Source organism: Gorilla gorilla, chromosome 10 (genome assembly GCF_029281585.2).
Source record: "Gorilla gorilla gorilla isolate KB3781 chromosome 10, NHGRI_mGorGor1-v2.1_pri, whole genome shotgun sequence".
Classification (NCBI taxonomy): domain Eukaryota; kingdom Metazoa; phylum Chordata; class Mammalia; order Primates; family Hominidae; genus Gorilla; species Gorilla gorilla.
The window spans coordinates 106,037,182-106,056,282 of record NC_073234.2 but is presented as its reverse complement, the minus strand read 5'-3'; the positions used below and the strand labels follow the sequence as shown (position 1 = coordinate 106,056,282).

General features: G+C 34.7%; 1 long non-coding RNA gene across 1 annotated transcript in view; it reads right to left on the bottom strand.

The window, feature by feature from the left end:
• Window positions 1–1,418: 1,418 nt before the first annotated feature.
• The window catches only part of LOC129525653 (uncharacterized), a 97,578-nt gene continuing 79,895 nt past the window's right edge, over window positions 1,419–19,101 (bottom strand). The window contains exons 4-5 of the long non-coding RNA XR_008670082.2: window positions 3,080–3,194; window positions 1,419–1,941 (exon numbers count right to left, since the gene is read on the bottom strand). This is a non-coding gene — a long non-coding RNA (uncharacterized lncRNA). The remainder of the gene's footprint in view (window positions 1,942–3,079; window positions 3,195–19,101) is intronic.

Here is a 19,101-nt window from a genome sequence, read left to right as displayed (position 1 = left end):
CTCTATGAGGTAAGACCTATTATCATTCCCACTTTGCAGTTGAGAAATCCAATATATTAAGAGGCTAAATAAGTTGTCTGAGGTCAAACAATTTGTAAGTATCAAAGCTGAGAATTCAGCCCAAACAGCCTGACTCTAGAGTCCATTCAGTCACTACACCATGCTTCCTTTTCTGTAAGTACAATTATGTAACTCAGCATCTTTGAAATGATACCTATATGCCTGTTATGGGCTAACACAAAGAAATAGCAACTGTGCTACTAGGTTAGGCCAGCCTAGCGTCCAGAGCAGATATTCATCCTTGGACCAGCCTTTCAATTTGGCAGTCATTTATGCCCTGCAAATAATAGGTTATAGAGTAAAAAGGGGAGTTTGGGCATGATGAGGTTAGAATTTTGGTAAAGGTGTTAGAACAACATGCAATAAACTTGACTGGAACTTTAGTGAGTCTACAACTTTCTCAAGAAGGGCTCACATTTAGTATCACGGTCAAGCTAGAATGAGCCCCAAGAGTGTGGATGGGTCTGAGTCTAAGGGTTAAGGAAGCAAGAAGACCAGGCATAAAAAGTTAGAACAGGACTGGATAAAGCATGCAAACTCAGGATAGTTCCTTCCTTTGCTCCCAATTAAAATGAATCTCATTTCTCTGCAAGGTGAATTTCTGCTCCAGCTCTACATTCCTTATATTCAGCTGCAGCACTTGAAGTTAAAATTAAATTTGGAATCGCTTAAGAAAGAATTTGGACATAGGCCAAAGGTAGTCGGAAAGTGAATGAAAATCTTTTTGAAAATTTTGTTGGTGATGAAAAATCTGGCACAGGAAATCTGTCTGGCAGCAAACCTATCTTTTGTAACAAGAAATCAAATGTTCGTGACAACATTCTTTGTTTTACGATGGATTATTTGTGTCTTTACTATTAATGCTTTCAGGAAATATATTTATTGAGAGATAATCATCTTTATATCGCTACACTAAGTACCATGTGAATACGAAGCCTTTTACATCTGAGATATGCATTTGGAGTGGAATAGCTGTGAATAAGAAGCTCATGCTTTGAAACAGGAGGGATACTTCGCTAAGTTACCATGAACACATTCTATAACTAAGTTCATACTAAGTACATGTTTAGTTTAGAGGGAGGAGAGAGGGAGTTTTGTGGAGTGCTGTAATACTGTGAAGTTTGAAATATATAGTTGAGGGTTAGGAACACAGATTCTGAACACATAACCTTGTATTTGGCTCAACTTTGTAGAAACAGCAACTGAAAATAAGGCCAAGTTAGGTTAACTCCTCTTTCTATCTCAGTTTCCTTTTTATCTCTTTGAAGTAAATGAGATCATGCGAGACATTTAGCACAATGTCTATGAAAAGTATTAGCCATTAATTGTATTACCATTGTCAGTATTATTTTAGAAGAAGCAAGGGCTAGTATATGAAGGTCTTAATAAGTGTATTAGGTTGTATTTGAAATTGTAGACAGTGCTAAAGTCTTGAGTGGAGTGGAGTGGGGGGAGTGACAAACTGAATAAAATGATACAATTTCATTTTATAGTACGTTGAAACTAAATTCAAAAAGCATAAGAATACATCACTTCTTTTTTCTTCCCAGGTATGTGAATCTTCATAAACACAGATTATCTAGTTAGAAGTTGAGAAAACTATTTGATTTTTTTAGAAATGCCCTATTTCTATAATTTCAATAATCTAGGCATTTAAACCAATGCCCCCTTTCTTTTTCTGACTATTTGGGACTATTTTACTAATTGTATATATCTTCAAAAGTGGAGTGTAGAAGCTTGGAATGGAGGTAGAACACAAATTAGATTTTTCTACTTGCCTGGAGAAGTGCAATACTGTTGACCAACTCAGGACTCACTTGTGGCTTTCATTGTTTCTTATTTCCTCTATCGTTAATGTGCTGATGGGATTCTTCTTTCACACTTTGGGAGAAGAGACAGTGAGAGAAATGATCAGACAATGAACAGTTATCCAATTTCAGAGCACAAGTTTTCTGGTATATATTAAGTGTTTTGTGTTTAATTTGTAGTTTAATAGATCAAATTGCATATTTTTAATTACACAAAGCTGTAATGAAAAGAAATAATGCCTGTATCTCATTTTTTTCATAGGAACATTACTAATTACTAAATAATGGTTTCATGACTTGTAACTGGGTTAACCAGTTATATATCAAGTATTCTGTGTTTAATTACTAGTTTAATAGATCAAATTGCATATTTTAATTATGCAAAGCTGTAATAAAAAGAAATAATGCCTGTATCTCATTTCTTTCATAGGAATACTACTAATTACTAAGTAATGGTTTCATGACTTGTTACTGGGTTAACCACACACATGGCATACTATAATATACCAGTTTTATATCAGTATCAGATATTATATAATCAAAAATAGAGTACAAATGCATATATTTAAGACAGAAGCATTTCCTATGCCAGTTAGAAAATAGGATTATCCAATTACAGTCATATTTAGTTTAAAAAAGTACTGTTACTACCAGAGTAAATAAACTCTGCTTTAACTAATTCAAATATCCTTAGTAAATTTTGGTTATTTTCTGAAATATTAATTCTTTATTTGTAAAATGTGAAAAATACTTCATATACTGAAATAATTTGAGAATAGGGACTTAATACATACTTTCTGATGATGTCTGTGAAGAATAAGTCTCTAGGCTAACTTAAATGCATCTATTTGTCTTTGTATTGTTATAATGGCATATAAATCAGTCCAGAGAGCAGCTTAACCTTATTTTTTTCTTAGAAGTTCATTTATTTGTGCAAGATTTCTTTTCAAATCCATGCAGATAAGTCCAGTCATTGGCAGTGTTCTGGAAGGGTTCCTTCATTCTTCTTTTCTATTCCTTGCAATATTATTTGTGTCCAATTTTGCATAAACATTCCAGTACTATTGTTCAAGAATGTTAATGCATTTTGATTTGCACAGATGGAACCAAAAGTAAGTAACAAAAACATTAATTGAAAATAAAACATTTATGTTTGTTCAAAGGATTGTAAGAGATTAAAAAACGTAAAGACCTGTAACAAATTTCCTTACCTTTCTCCACTTAGCAGTGTGACACTGGTCATTACAATTCTAGGTGGCATCAGTACAGAATGCAAGCATCTCTTTGAAATCAGATATTTCTGTGGACTGTCACATTCTAGGGAGGCTGCAAAAGAAGAACAGGCTGGGTGGAACAAAAATAGTGAAGAAGTATGGGAAATGTAGTAAGGTATGGTAACTCAGTAACAGTGTTGCAAGTAAAGGGGGAACAAAAATAACATTTGAAATGTAGAGATACTAATACTTCAACTGATTTAGTCTGTGCCATCGTATTTCCTGATGCCCCCGGGATAGGAAAATATAGTAGAAGACTATAAAATGATTAGCTATAATCCATTGTTGTCATGCTTCTGGACTTGGAATTTTTGGAAAATGGATTTGTATGTGCTTGCGCTTCAGCCTGGAATATTCAAAAAGCCTCCTACCTGGGGTGAAACTAAACTTCCTAATGTACTGATTTAGCACTTTCCATCCTACTCAGAGCGCTTAAGAGCAGATTAAAATTCTGATGGCCATTGCTACAGATTCACAGACTGTGTTTTTTTTTTGGCTCATACTATATGTTTAAAAAGCCAACATATTAAAATTGCTATGAATTCAACATCTAGCCCTTTGTAGAAATTGTTAAATCTAGCTGTACAAGCCCAAATTTTCTCATTGCCACAATAGAATGGATTGATAAAGGCACGCCCTTGAGCCATGGAATATATTCTCTACTGTCCACATTATTCCCTTTTGTCTCCCTGACACTGTGACCAACTAATATATTAATTGGTATTTATCATTAATCTTATAGCCTATTTTTTAGCTTTTTTAATACTAGAAGATCCTTTTTAAATCTGCTACATTTTTGTCATCTTGCCACTAGTAAACTGAATTTGTGGCACCTACTTTTTTGACTTTTCATTATCCATGGTCCATGATTAAAAGTACACTAGTCAGTCTGACATACATTTAATATTCTCCGATTGTGTCTCAGTCATTCATTCAGCATGTGTTTATTGAGTGCCTACCATTTGCTACATACTTCGGCAATGGTGGTAGTGTTATTGGAAAGGATACAAGGATGAAAAAAAGCACAATTTCTGCTCTCGAGAGTCTCAGACTCTCCTCAGACTCTATGAGGAAAGAGAGATTGTATAGCATTTTAATTCCATCCTGTGAGAAGTAAGGAGAGTGTTCATAAAACATTATTTTTATAGAAGTACACAGGAGATGAATATCAGCTGAAACTCAGGCTGGAAGATCTAGGAAACTTGAACAGAGGAGGTGAAAGACACCTAGACTATGTTCTAAAGAACTTCATGAAGCTTTTTAGATAAACATTTAATGTTTGTGAAAATAATAATAATAATAATAATATCCATAATTATTTCATACCCCCTTTATTTGAAGATACTCCTTGCTTTTTTTAATAAAAGCCTCCAGAAATCCTAGGGTCTCCCTTTCCCCCCTATAACTTTATCTTCCTTAGAATAAACCTCCAGAGGTTCAGCACTGTTTCCATCTCCTTCTCTTGCCGTTGAAACCTCAGAGCTCAAAGACACTTTAAGGACTTCACCCAATTCTAGCTTAGCTGTTGTATGAATAAAATGCTCTTGTGTTGGCCAGTCTGGAGCAATTCATATATTAATAAGTATGTATTTTCTAAGTTTTGAGCAACTTCTTTGAATAACCTATATTTCAGGATGTGTATATGTGTGTATGTGTCTGTGTGTGTATGTTTAGAGGGTACAGAAATTGACAATAATGAAACATTTTCTGAACTCTTTGCATCATTAGGGATTCAAAAATAGTGACGTTGGCTGGGCGTGATGGCTCATGCCTGTAATCCCAGCAGTTTGGGAGGCTGAGGGGGGCAGATCTCCTGAGATCAGGAGTTCGAGACCAGCCTAGCCAACATGATGAAACCCCGTCTCTACTAAAAATACAAAAGTTAGCGGGGCATGGTGGCTTGCACTTGTAATCCCAGCTACTTGGGAGGCTGAGACACGAGAATCGCTTGAACCCGGGAGGCGGAGTTTGCAGTGAGCTGAGATCACACAACTGCACTCCAGCCTGGGTGACAGAGCAAGACCCTGTCTCAAAAAAAAAAAAAGTAACATTGATAAATTGTTTTCTAACACCAAGAGTTATCATTAATGAAATTAGATATTTTATTGTAGAATCAGATTGTTTTTTCTTATATTTTTTAATTCAAGAATGAGTATCTTTAAAAATCTGTAATGTATGAAACAAAATTAATGCATCTTGATTCATTTTGATTTCAAAGGATCTATTTATAAATCCCAGAAGAGATAATATTTGTAAAGATAATTGACAGAAGATGAACAGCAAATATTAGTGCTTGTAGTAGAACTGGCCAAACATTAATACTTACCTTGGGAAATGGATTTGTCTTTTGAGTTGAAGCAAACTCTATCTCATTCAGAATGTAGATTTATTCATTGTAACTAACCAAAAACCAAATTATCAAATTCATACTTTGAAAAATAAAAATAAAATATGTATATATGATTTTTCCTTTTTTTGCCTATCAAGAAAGAAAACTCTCAAATGAACTCTATAAATATTTCTTACAAGTGAGCCACAATGTAAATAATAGTTTCACAGTATTCCTAAATTTAAACAATTTAGTGCTCTTCATTTTCCCTTTACATATTAGAAAAGGTATCAAGTTATACTTCAAATTAAACAATTCTAGGTTCTTAATATTTTACCAGTATTTATTTAATCATTCTGGCATTTTAAGCTATACACTTGTATCCTTTCTTTCAATAACTTAACTTAAGTCAATGGCGCTCAATATAAAAATTGATTTACTCTGGGAGGTTCAAGTACAACTAATGTACTTGGTATTGAATCATAAATTGAAAGCTATCAATCAGTTTATTGGAAGAAGCTTTGGCTCTACCATTTTGAAAAATGAAATAAGGATTTAATGAAAAATGATTGATTGGACAGTACTTTTCTTTCAATACTTTTTGGGCTGCTTTGTAAATCACAGTTCACACAGGTCACAAATAATTTTACAATTCACTGAAGAACAGGAAATTCCACTTAGATTGCTGCCCACATTCTTCTGTTACTCCAATTGAATTTCTCTGTATTGTTTTGTACTATTATCATGGCTGTATTCTTGATCCCACTGTGTGGTAGAAATGCCCGTGTTTTAAGTGTCTATTGTTAGAATATGAAATAGCCTTTGTTGTAAAAAATTACTGGTTTCTTGAGTGAACACAGAGTAGTATCTGGAATTGGATGAATAAAACAGAAACAAGCAGGAAACTATTCTACAAGACAGGTATGGGTTAGAAGAAACTGACTTGGTAAGAGTCAAACACCAGAAAGCTTTGATGGGCTTATAATATAGTGTTCAGGTATTATATGAGATTCATGCAGTGTCAGGATGTCCAATCATATGGACAGGGTACAAAATGGAAAATTTAATAGGCCCAAATTTATTATTTTGTTATCTAGCCATGTAAAATGAAACTCTAGCCACTGGATTAGAGGCAGTCTCAGACTATCCCTACGGAAGTGAATGACCATACATTAATAGGGTCAACGAGAAACACAGGTACAGAAACCAGAAACGGAAGTTCAAAGTAAGTCTTTGCTTAAGAGTAGTTTACTTATTTGGCACATATTTATAGATGATTACTACATGCCAAGAATTCTGCCAGAGCTCAAAATGAAAAGTGAGAAAGATACTTATCAGGGATCTCACAGTTTTAAGAATTATTTAAGCACTTTCTCAGATTGTTGTACACAATGAAGTAAATCACTGATTGACAAATGCATACCAGAGATTATGCAAGATTTGATGAGATGCTCCTAACTCATCCTTAGGAGTTATGGAGTAAGGAGGGAAACATGTTTCAGGTGCGAAAACATAATGAACAAAGATACTGAATGGAATACCTTTGTTTAGGGTCCAGAAGTGTTTTACTCTTGGCTGAGCTTAAAACGGAAAGCAGTGTGTGGCCAGAGTGATAGCAATTGAAAAAGGCAAATTTCACTTTAAGAGAACCTTGTTTTTCCACTCTATGACAGTTCTACCCTGTATGTGATGAGTCACTGAATGGATTTAAGCAGCGTTGTTTAGTGTATGAAATCTGAATCTTTTTTTGATTATTCTTGTAGCCTGGAGGGGTTAGAGCAGAAGACGAAGATTGCAGTTTAGAGACTATTGCAGCAGTTCTTCTGAGAAATGATGGGGCCTGATCCATGAGAATAAGTTTAGTTACGATAAGGATAATGGTGGCAACATATTTGAGACTTATTTAGGAAGTAAAAACAGTAAAACTATTTGGAGTGCAGCAGTTACATTAGTGAGGTTCTGTGTGTTCAGTGTACCCCTTCACTTTTACTCCATGGCTCATGGAAAAACTACAGGTTTCAGCCTTCATTGTAGGTAGGGTGGTTTTATGATTGTGTACTGGCCAGTGGAATATAGTTAGAAATGTTATTTGTTACTTCTGTTTCCAACTCATAAAACCTTCATTTGGAATCTTGCAGTCATTCTCTTCATCTGGATACATTACTCTGAGGAGTATTCCAAGATCCTGGGGCGGAGCATGGCATACAAGAAGTATGCATCCCTGAATGACTCCAAGCAGCAAAGCCTAGAGAAGCTACAGATTCAGTATTGATATCTATTAACCTTTATTTTATTTAATTTGACATTTGTTTGTTATAAAAGTAATTTATCTTGATGAATACACTAGTGAAAAAAAAAAGGAACCAAAAGGAACGTATTTAGATGGGAGGAGACTATTCCATTTTTTAACATGGTGAATTTGAGGTGACTATGAAGTGTTTAGCTAAGTGGTAAAACCCTAAGAGCAGATAAGGTTATTCAGGAGAGTACTTGACTAAGGAAAATCATAGATCAAGGATGAAATTCTGAGAGCACCAAACGTGAGGAGCCAGGAATATTTCTTAAAAATGAGGCGCTCAGGCTGGAAAGAGTGGCAGGGTCAAATCTAGAGGGACTTGACTTTCTCTTTTAAGGTGTTAGAATTTTGCTTTTCAGATAATGAGAAGCCTCTGTTGGATTTACCCTGGGGAGTCAATATAAGATTTGCATCATGCCTCAGGAGAAAATACAGATGACACATGTAAATATAAAAGCTTGGATAAAAGTTGGGAGGCCATTACAGTGGTTAATGTGAAGGTGTCTTGGAAACCAAGTAAGTAAAAATGTCAGGGAGAGAAAAATGCTCACAATGGAGAAAATGATCAAAAGTTCCAAATGCAAGAGAGAGTTTCATTTTTATAATGTTGAGTTTGGCAATATGGCAGTCAACAAAGACTTAAGTCATATTGTGATGGAATAAAGCACAGACAGAAGTAAGGTTCTGGAGACTGCAAAAGTAGACAACTTTTGTGAGATTGTAAGGAAGGAAGCTGAAAAACTGAACTGTAGCTGGAGGCATGCATTTAGTGTTAAGTGATTGTTATTGTTGATTTTTGTTAGGAGGAAAATTATACAAACATGTTTATATGCTCGCTCTGTCCTTTTGTGCAGCTATAAATGAATATCTAAGATTGTGTAATTTATAAATAAAAGAGGTTTATTTGGCTCATGGTTCTGCAGACTGTACAGGAAGTGAGGCATCAGTGTCTGCTTCCAGGGAGGACTTCAGGCAACTTCCACTCATGGCAGAAGGCAAAGGGGAGCTGGCATGTGCAGAAATCACACAGTGAAAAGAGGAACAAGAGGGGGAAGACTTTTCAAACCACCAGCTCTCACAAGAACTAATAGAGTAAGAACTTATTCATTACCACAAACAGCAACAAGCCATTAATGAGGGATCTGCCCCCATGACCCAAACACCTTCCATTTGGCCCTATCTCCAATATTGGGGGTGATATTTCAATATGAGATTTGGGGGAATAAAAATTCAAACTATAGCATATGCTAAATGAAAAAGAGTCAAAAGAGAAGAAGAGAACACAACGATTTTGCAGAAAAAAGGGATAACTAAGATAGCAAAATCTCAGAAGTACAGACAGAGAGGAATCAAAGTCTAAATTGGTGTTTGACTTGAGTGAGACATGAGGGACATCTTATCATCAGAGACTAGAGGAAAGGAAGTGAGGACCTATAGCATCAATGTCTATAGGTGTGGACGCCAGAAAATTGAAATGGCTCATAGCTGATTTGCTCTATATTCTATAAAGACAGGAGCAAAGATAAGGAATGAGGTACTGGAAAATTCATGTATACAATAGTTGAAGGCACCATTAACATTACAATTAAGGAAAAACAAAAGCTTTTTTTGCATTACCGAATACTATTAATTTTTATTGAAGAAGCTTTGCTACCAGGAATAATGATTGGCATGAAATGTCCAAATCTTCATTTTAATGATTAATTCACTTGTTTGATTTCAATTTCTAATACCAATTTTTGCAGCAATTTTGATATTTAGACACAATAATATTTTGTACTGAATACTTCTATTGCTGAGCTATTGTTTCTATTGACCATGTACATAAAAATATATGCCATAGAATTAAACAAAAATAAAATAGCACAAAATGTGTAATCACTTATATAGGGGCTTTTTTCTGCCTTCATTTATTAAGCATCTGTGGGAACACAGGTAGATAAGAAGGAGTTCATCCCATGAGTAATTCTACCTCTCAATTCTCATTTCCCACATATCATCCTAAAGCAGGAACACTGGACAAGAAACAATTCCTCCTGAAATAGAAAAACAGAGGATATCAGCTCTTTCTTCATGAAATAATTTTATAAAATGATTACCTACAAAATAAGTTGCAGGTTGTGCTGATGACAAAAATCAAGACCCTTATGGAAATATAAAATGTTAGTTTTTCTAAAAGACTTTTTCTGAAATATCCAAGTTAAGTTGGAAGCTTTTCAGTGCTCCCCTATCAAACCAAATATGCCTCTGACACAGTACTCTGGGCAATAGAATTGGGCTCTTTTATCTGCCTACCATAATAAACTCAGTTCCTTGAAAATAGAGACTATAGCTTGTCCATCCATATTTCTAGAACTTCGAAGACCTTTTGGTACATTGTATGCAGTCAGTAACTGGTAATTGAATAAAATATCAAAACTAAGTGAATTACTAAATAAATAAATAGATGATTGTTGTTATATTCAGAGAAATACACACTCTTTAGTCTGGCCTCAGACCATACAAGTAAAGCTACAATTATTTCTTCAAAATAGAAATGAAACAACAAGAGAAAGAAAATAGAAAAAAAAAACCTTGGTTGTTTGAAAGAATATGACTAGGAACATATATCTAATTTATACTTACAATAGCTGCTACGATATCCTTTTTTATTTTTTAGAAAAACTAAAAAGAAAATAGGATAAATACCAAGAAGTAAAATATGCTACTGCATTTAGGGGTAATGGTGCACTACATAATACAACTGGCAAAAAGTTCTTCCTGGTCTATTCTATGTCTCACAGAGAAAAACTTCAATTAACACTTAAAGTCACTGAATCACAACAGGATGTAAATCATTCAGTATACAGAGCTTTTAACTTAGTTTTCCTGGGCTTTCAAGGGAAAGAAAAACACCTGAAAAATCTTTCTGCAGGTTCCTAATGGTTACCAAATATTTCTGAGCTCCTTTTTTTCAGTTTTCATTTTAAATTCAATTTAGCTTTGTGATAAAAGATGGAAAAGGTAACTGAATACTCATTTTATGGCAAATCTATTAAGCTTAGAAATAAAATTATTCACTTCTTAAAATGTATTGCTTTGTCATATTAATACGGAAATACTACCTCCAATAATTATTATTATACATGGTTGAACTCTTAGTAAAATCAGTTCACACCAAATAATTTCTTATGGGATCAAATATTTAGAGGCCACGTTTGAACTCAAAATTTGCAAATTTTTCTAAAATGATTTTTTAGATTAATTTCCAAATGATTGATAATTTTAACACATTACTTAATGCACTGGTAATAATTTTGAATTGTTTTCCAGTGATTTCCTGTCCTCAAGTTAATTCATATTATTACTACCATTAAATTTAACCTGTCACAAAAAGACTTTATATTATAAAGTTCAAAGAATATTAGAAACACAAATATTAAGGAAAGCACAACATTCTGCAATCTCCGGTGTTTTCTTATCAAACCAAATAAAACTCTGAGCCTTATTTTTGTTCCGTGTATAAAATATGATTATTTTATACACGGAACAAAAATGTATTATGTATTATTTAACCATGTATTATGAATTATCATCCTATCTCTCTCTTTTTATATATATATATATACTTTAAGTTCTGGGATACATGTGCAGAACATGCAGGTTTGTTACATAGCTGATTTGCCATGGTGATTTGCTGCACCCATCAACCAGTCATATACATTAGGTATTTCTCCTAATGCTATCCCTCCCCTAGCCCCCCAACCCCTGATAGGTCCCGATGTCTGATGTTCCCCTCCCTGTGTCCATGTGCTCTCATTGTTCAACTCTCTCTTATGAGTGAGAACATATAGTGTTTGGTTTTCTGTTCCTGTGTTAGATTGCTGAGAATGATGGTTTCCAGCTTCATCCATGTCCCCGCCAAAGACATGAACTCATCATTTTTTAAGGCTGCATAGTATTCCACGGTGTATATATGCCACATTTTCTTTATCCAGTCTATCATTGATGGGCATTTGGGTTGATTCCAAGTCTTTGCTATTGTGAACAGTGCTTCAACAAACATACATCTGCATGTGTCTTTATAGTAGAATGATTTATAATCCTTTGGGTACATACCCAGTAATAGGATTGCTGGGTCAAATGGTATTTCTGGATCTAGATCCTTAAGGAATCGCCACAGTTTTCCACAATGGTTGAACTAATTTACATTCCCACCAACAGTGTAAAAGTGTTCCTATTTCTCCACATCCTCACCAGCATCTGTTGTTTCCTGACTTTTTAATGATCACCATTCTAACTGGCGTGAGATGTTGTCTCATTGTGGTTTTGATTTGGATTCCTCTAATGACCAGTGATGATGAGCTTTTTTTCATATGCTTGTTGGCTGCATAAATGTCTTCTTTTCAGAAGTATCTATCCATATCCTTCACCCACTTTTTGATGGGGTTGTTTGTTTTTCTCTTGTAAATTTGTTTAAGTTCTTTGTAGATTCTGGATATTAGCCCTTTGTCAGAAGGATAGATTGCAAAAATTTTCTGCCATTCTGTAGGTTGCCTGTTCATTCTGATGATAGTTTCTTTTGCTGTGCAGAAGCTGTTTAGTTTAATTAGATCCCATTTGTCAATTCTCGTTTTTGTTGCCATTGCTTTTGGTGTTTTAGTCATGAAGTCTTTGCCCATGCCTCTGTCTTGAATGGCATTGCCTATCCTATCTCTTAGGGAGTTTTTGTGATGACCAAGGAATAGAGTAAAAACATTAGCTAAATGAAAATTATTCTTAAACACTAAGGTGACCATATTTTCCCACATACTTACAGTATTTTGGAACTATTTCTTGATTGCATGCATGCTAGCCACATCTTATTTTCTTCTGTTATATTTTTGGGATTTTCTTTACAAATACAAACATGAATAAACGGGAATTCTGCACATATGCACACACATAAGTCTCTCTTCATTTGTTTTAGTCATATCTGCTTAATCTTATTTTTTTCTTAAATACTAGTTGTATTATGAGTGAATTAAGGGAGAAAGAAGAAGCAGTAGGATACTTCTTATAGTGGAACCACGCTGGTCTTCAGCTAGATTAGAATATCATTGATTTCTTATTGGTAATAAGTGTGGAAACTGGAATTTGTCTTTGATATACACTTCTTAATTGATCCTAGTGGAGGATGATTTGTTAAACATAAAATTGTGTCACCTAATTATTTACTTAATGAAGACCCGAGTCAGTAAAACAACCCAAGTACAGGTGTTTCAGATTATTAAATTCATCCTTCTACACAATGATGTTGATAGGTCACTTCACTAGTAGAGGGTGCCTCTCTGAAGAGATGATTATGATGCAACCTTCTTGTGCTGGTTTGTTTTGGGTGACTCTTGTATAATCCATGAGATAATGTTGGGGTACTGGAATAGGAGCTAGAGAATATACCAGAAAAGAACACAATCATGCAACATCTCTCAAATATATTGTATTAGTCTGTTTTCTCGGTGCAGATAAAGACATTCCTGAGACTGGACAATTTACAAAAGAAAGAGGTTTAATTGGACTTACAGTTCCACGTGGCTGGGGAGGCCTCAGAATCATGGCAGAAGGCAAGGAGGAGCACGTCACATCTTATGTGGGTGGCAGCAGGCAAAGAGAGAGATTGGACAGGGAAACTCCCCCTTATGATACTGTCAGATCTCGAGAGACTTATTTGCTGTCACGAGAACAGCACGGGAAAGACTCGCCCTCATAATTCAGTCATTTCCCACCGGGTCCCTTCCACAATACATGGAAATTATGGAAGCTACAAGATGAAATTTGGATTGGGACACAGTGCAAAACCGTATCGTATATATTGATCCCCTATTATCTGATAGGACAGGTTCTCTGTAACGGAATACCAGCATGTGGATGGAGGAAAACTGTAATAACTGCCTATAAATGATCAAGTTGAGTGGCCATTAAGGGGATAGATACTAATATCTGAGGTTTACATTTTCTTTTTTTTGCATTTTCTTTACTATCTTCAAGCCTTAGGAAAGGTAATTACATTTTTTAAAAAAGTGTTTGCATTAGCTTCCCGTGGATGCTGTACCAAATTACCTCGAGTGGGTGGTAAACAACAGAAATTTATTTTCTCACAGTTCTGGAGGCCAGACATTCCAAATAAGTATAACTGGGCCAAAATCAAAGTGCTCCCTCTTAAGGCTTTAGGGGAAAATCTGTTTATTGCCTCTTCCAGTTTCTGGTGGCTGGCGGCATTCCTTTTATGGTGGACCATTGCTCTAATCTTCAAGGTCAGCATCTTCAAATCTCCCCCTGCTTTGTCTTCACAACACCTTTTCCTCTGTGTGTTTGTCAAATACTGCTCTGCCTCTCTCTTATGATTACATTTAGGACCCAGCTGGATAATCTCTTCATCACAAAATTCTTAACTTAATCACATCTTTAAAAGTCCTTTTTTGCTTATAAGGTGACATTTACAGTTCCCAGAAATTAAGACCTAATATCTTTGCGGGGGGCCGGTGTGTGTGGGGGAATAATTGCACCTATCACACTCTCCCTCTCTGTACTTTATTTATTTATTTATTTATTTATTTATTTATTTATTTATTTATTTATTTAAGGCAGAGTCTCACTCTGTTGCCCAGGCTGGAGTGCAATGGCACGATCTCAGCTCACTGCAACCTCCACCTCCCAGGTTCAAGCGATTCTCGTGCCTCAACCTCCAGAGTGGCTGGGATTACATTCGTGCGCCACCACACTGGCTAACATTTTTGTATTTTTAGTAGAGAGGAGGGTTTCACCATTTTGGCCAGGCTGGTCTCGAACTCCCAACCTCGGATGATCTGCCCACCTCAACCTTCCAAAGTGCTGGGATTACAGGTGTGAGCCACCGTGACTGGCCTCTTTACACCTTTAGAGTTGGTATCCAAAGTAATGCTGAACATTTAATTGAAATCTTCCAACACACCCTTCAAAAAATGATAAAGTATAAAGAGAACAAATGAGGCAAAACACACAGCATAACTAAAAGGAAGAAAATGCCCAATCTTTAAATTACCTGTAATCATGAAAAGCACTCTCTCAATGCATGGAGAGTCAGTGCAGCCCGTATAAAAACATCACAGAAAAGAGGGGAGTTAGAAGCAGCCCTAAGATCAATCTAAAATAGACACCTAAAATGAAAGTCATTCTTAAATCAACAAACAAAATATGAAAAGGGGGTCATGGGAGATAAGAGCACATTTTGAAAAGGAGTATAAATCCCATATGTCTACACAAAAACTTGTACATAAATGTTAATAGCACCTTTACTTGTAACACTAAACATTGAAAATATTACAAATGTCTGTCAATAGATGAATGGATAATCAAATGATGGTGTGTTCATCCAGTGGAATATTCAGAAATAAAAATAAATGACCTTAAACTTAAATGTGGATTATTTTTCCAAGTGTAAACTCACTCTGTGCCATTCCTACACACACACAAAATTAGAAAGTGAGCAAAGAGAAACTGAACCTACGCTAGCATCAGAATTCTCCTTCAGGTCTGCTGCTCATTAATACTACTGTCTGAGTACTAATATTAGTATTTAATATTTGTCCACATTTTCTCAAATATGTCTTTTAGGATATCATCTCTTGTCACTTTAATCTTAATGAATTAACTTTCTGGCTGTTATAGCTCTGTGTCCTTCTCTAGAATGACTGTATTGTTTATTTAACAATGGTACTTATAGATTTCTTCTATTGAGCTATAATCTGAATCTCATCATCCGGGATAGCCACTATGCCATAGTACCCCCAAATCAATCAATTATTACCACATTTACTGCTACAGTTTTGATCCAAACCACCACAAGTTTCCATTTACATTGTTGCAATATTTTTTCCCTGTTTATTTGCTTCTCTACAGTCTGTTCTCCAATTTAAATTTTAAGTCATATGATGTTACTTCTCTGTTGAAAACTCTCCAGTAACTTCACATCTCATTCAGACAAAGAGTCAAAATCCTCACAGTAGCTGCTATAAGGTCCTTAGATAACACAACAGGTCAGACTGGAAAAATCAGACTCCTGTGAATCAAGGGTCTTAGCGTCAAGCTTTACTAATGCTTTCAAGGACAAAAGGAATTGTGAGGCACAGGTGAAGCAAGGAAAGGTCTAGGGCACAGCTCCCCATGTCCTTTCTCACTACAACAGGATTTTCTCTGGTGCAGATAAATATATGAAATCTCCAAGTAAAATATGCAGCTTTGCTCAGTCTTTCATTTGGTTAATGAAATATCTCTACATTCTTCTCAAGTTCATGACATTTTTTCCTAGAACTATGCCCTATAAATCAATTCCAAGTTTGTTTATTCTCTGCAATTCTTTATGTAGTAGGGACATCCTGCTAAAAGCATTCCATAGACAAGGATTCTCTCACTAGCAAATACAGATAGTTTGTTTGCCAGAAAGTTTTGTTACTGGCATCTTTGCAAGCAGATTTGACTGGTTAATCTTGTTTTCCACAGATGTTTCTCAGTAAAAGGAGACAATGGGTTGCAGGCCTCTGCACAACCCATTCTTCCCCAGGTCTCAACTAGATTTGGCTTTTAGTTTCTTGATAATTTTGTATTTGCCTTCTTTTCCCTAGATCTTTCCACATCAGCATTTCTAGTATGTTCTTGTCCTCAGAGATACCATGTTTCTGCCTCAGGACTTTTGCATTTGCTAACCCAGAGAGCTGTGCTGCTAGTTTTCTCTTTTTATTGAGGTTTGCATACAAGTCTCCTCACTGAAGCCTTCCCTAAACATCTTAATTATATTAGAATTATCTTTTGTTCTCTCCAATACTCCCTATCCCCTTCATCTACTTTATTTCTCTCTATATCATCTATCATGATCTGACATATCGATATTTTCTTTATACTTATCCTTACCGTGTGTCTCTCACCACTAGAGTTAAGACCATGAGGCATTCTTTTTCTATTTTGTTCATTGTTGTATTTCCAGCAGTTTGGATGGTGTGTAAGACTAAGTGATATGTCAATTAAATTTTTTTTGGATGAATGAATAACAGGGTATATAAATAAACATTACTCAAAGATGATATTGGAATCCATATTAGCCACAATTCGCTATTTAACTCTCCTCTCATATCCTATATAAGACGCTGTTTCCAAGTCGGTTTCCAGAGAGTAATCATATTATATTGTGTTATCTAATTTTGTGTGTATTCATTTGGGAAAAATTTCCCCAAATACCTCTTTCATCTGGCTAGCAACTTATATCCTAGTTTTAATCATGAGAATGGCACAGTTTCTTTTTTTCTACCCATGCCTTTCCATATATAATTCCTTCAGATTGAGACAAGATAACCCATGCTTTAATTTCTATTGCCCAAGATACACCCATATTGTTACCTGTTCTTACTGGGATACTTTTGTAAATTCTGTGGCTTGGTCTTGGTCTAGGTGTACCCATTAAGACTCCCATCTAGCTTATCCATTCTCAGTCTTCGATAATATGACATAAAAATCTAATGTATCAACACAGACATCAAAGATCTACTGATTCTAGACGTTGTCATTCATTAATTTATTCAGTCAATTATATAATTGACAGTATTATAAAGTACTTATATATATATTTGACATTTTAACATATTCTGGAATTTACAATTTTAAAAAAGTATGGTCCTTTCCACTGTTTTAACAGATTCTAGACTCATAAATAAATTACTGCAATTCAATTTAAATGCTATATTTGTAATACATACAGAATCGCTATAGAAACTCAAAAGAAGAACCTATTTGCCTTGGCCCAGTAATTTCTCTATTTAGTTGTTTAATCCAAATCAGAAATAGCAGGTGTAGTTCCTCTTACAAGCTTCTCCTTTTTTCTTTTTAAATTTTCTTCTCTTCATATTCTATACATAATACTAGAATAGTAGATATATCTTTTTATGGTTATTCTATGATTCAGTAGGGTCTATGGCTTATCTAACTTGCTTTATGGCAAGAAAGAAAGGACCCCTATTAACTTTCTCTCCTATAATATAGTGATAACAATGTGCAATCGGCAGACTGATGAGTACTGAATAAGAAAACATGATTGAAATGGAATACAATCTCCAGCCAGGAAGGATTTTTGAGAAAACTGTACAGTATTGTGAATAAGCATCCACGTTCTGGAGTTAGCAAATCCAGGCTTTGCCTTTTACTATCTGTGTGATCTCGAGTATGTGGTTTAACCTCTCTAAGTGTATTTATGTATAAAATAAGAATAATGGCAACACTCAGTTCATAGAGACTATTAAAGATTAGATATGATAATTGCAGGTAAATCACCAAGAAAATTGTTTGATACATAATAAGTAAGAATAAGATTGTTCTTATTCTTCTCTTTTTATTCTACATTTATTTTAAAGAGTATTATGAAAATAATGATCAAAGAAAATGCTGCATAACAAATACAGTGTGAATAGGCTGTTACTATGTACAAATACTCTGTGTTCTTCTTCTGGCTTATGAACACCTTTACTCTGGCTAATGCTTAATCTTTACACCTCATCTGTATGTGTTTGCCTTTTTATTTTTATTTCACCTCCTGCCATGTAATTTAACTCAGCATAAAATTCATTCTTTTGTAATCTTTTTTATGCTTTCCTGTCTGCTAATTGTGTTGTCTAATAATAAATATCAATTAGCACTTCCAAATACATCTCTATAAATACAAACATTGAAATAATAGGAAAAGCTGAAAAATGTCCAAAATAAGGAGCATCATTCATATTTTCAGTAAGAAAAATGCATCCTATTTGAGATTTTATTTGGAGCATTACATAATTATTGTATGTACTTGTTTTGCTTCTGCTGTTCTCTTAACAACTGGATGAACATAGAAATGATGCATTTCTGAAATTCCTTAACCTTGTCTTCTTCCCAATATTACTGAAATAGCTTAAAAGGAACCCACAAAAAACAAAGGCATCTTAATAAACACTCCTCAGATAAACAGAAGATGGCCTTTTGAAATGTTTAAATAATTCCACAATTTTACTGAGCCACAGAATAAAAATGGGAATGATTTTTAAGGACTAATGCTAAAGGTACAATCTCACTAGAAAAAAAAAATCCATCTCAAACTTATTTAGAATTCATTTACAGGAAAATTCTTATCTTTCCAGAGAACATGCTAAGTTCCTTTCTTTTCAAAATAAAGAGCTATTTATGTCATTGTATTTTCTGATTTTCTCTGGTTATCAAGAATCTTAAAAGCAAACATATTGTTTAGTCCCAAGAAGTATATTAAATATAGCAAAATTGTATGTACATCTTTTCATTACTTTTGACTTTTTCAACAGGATT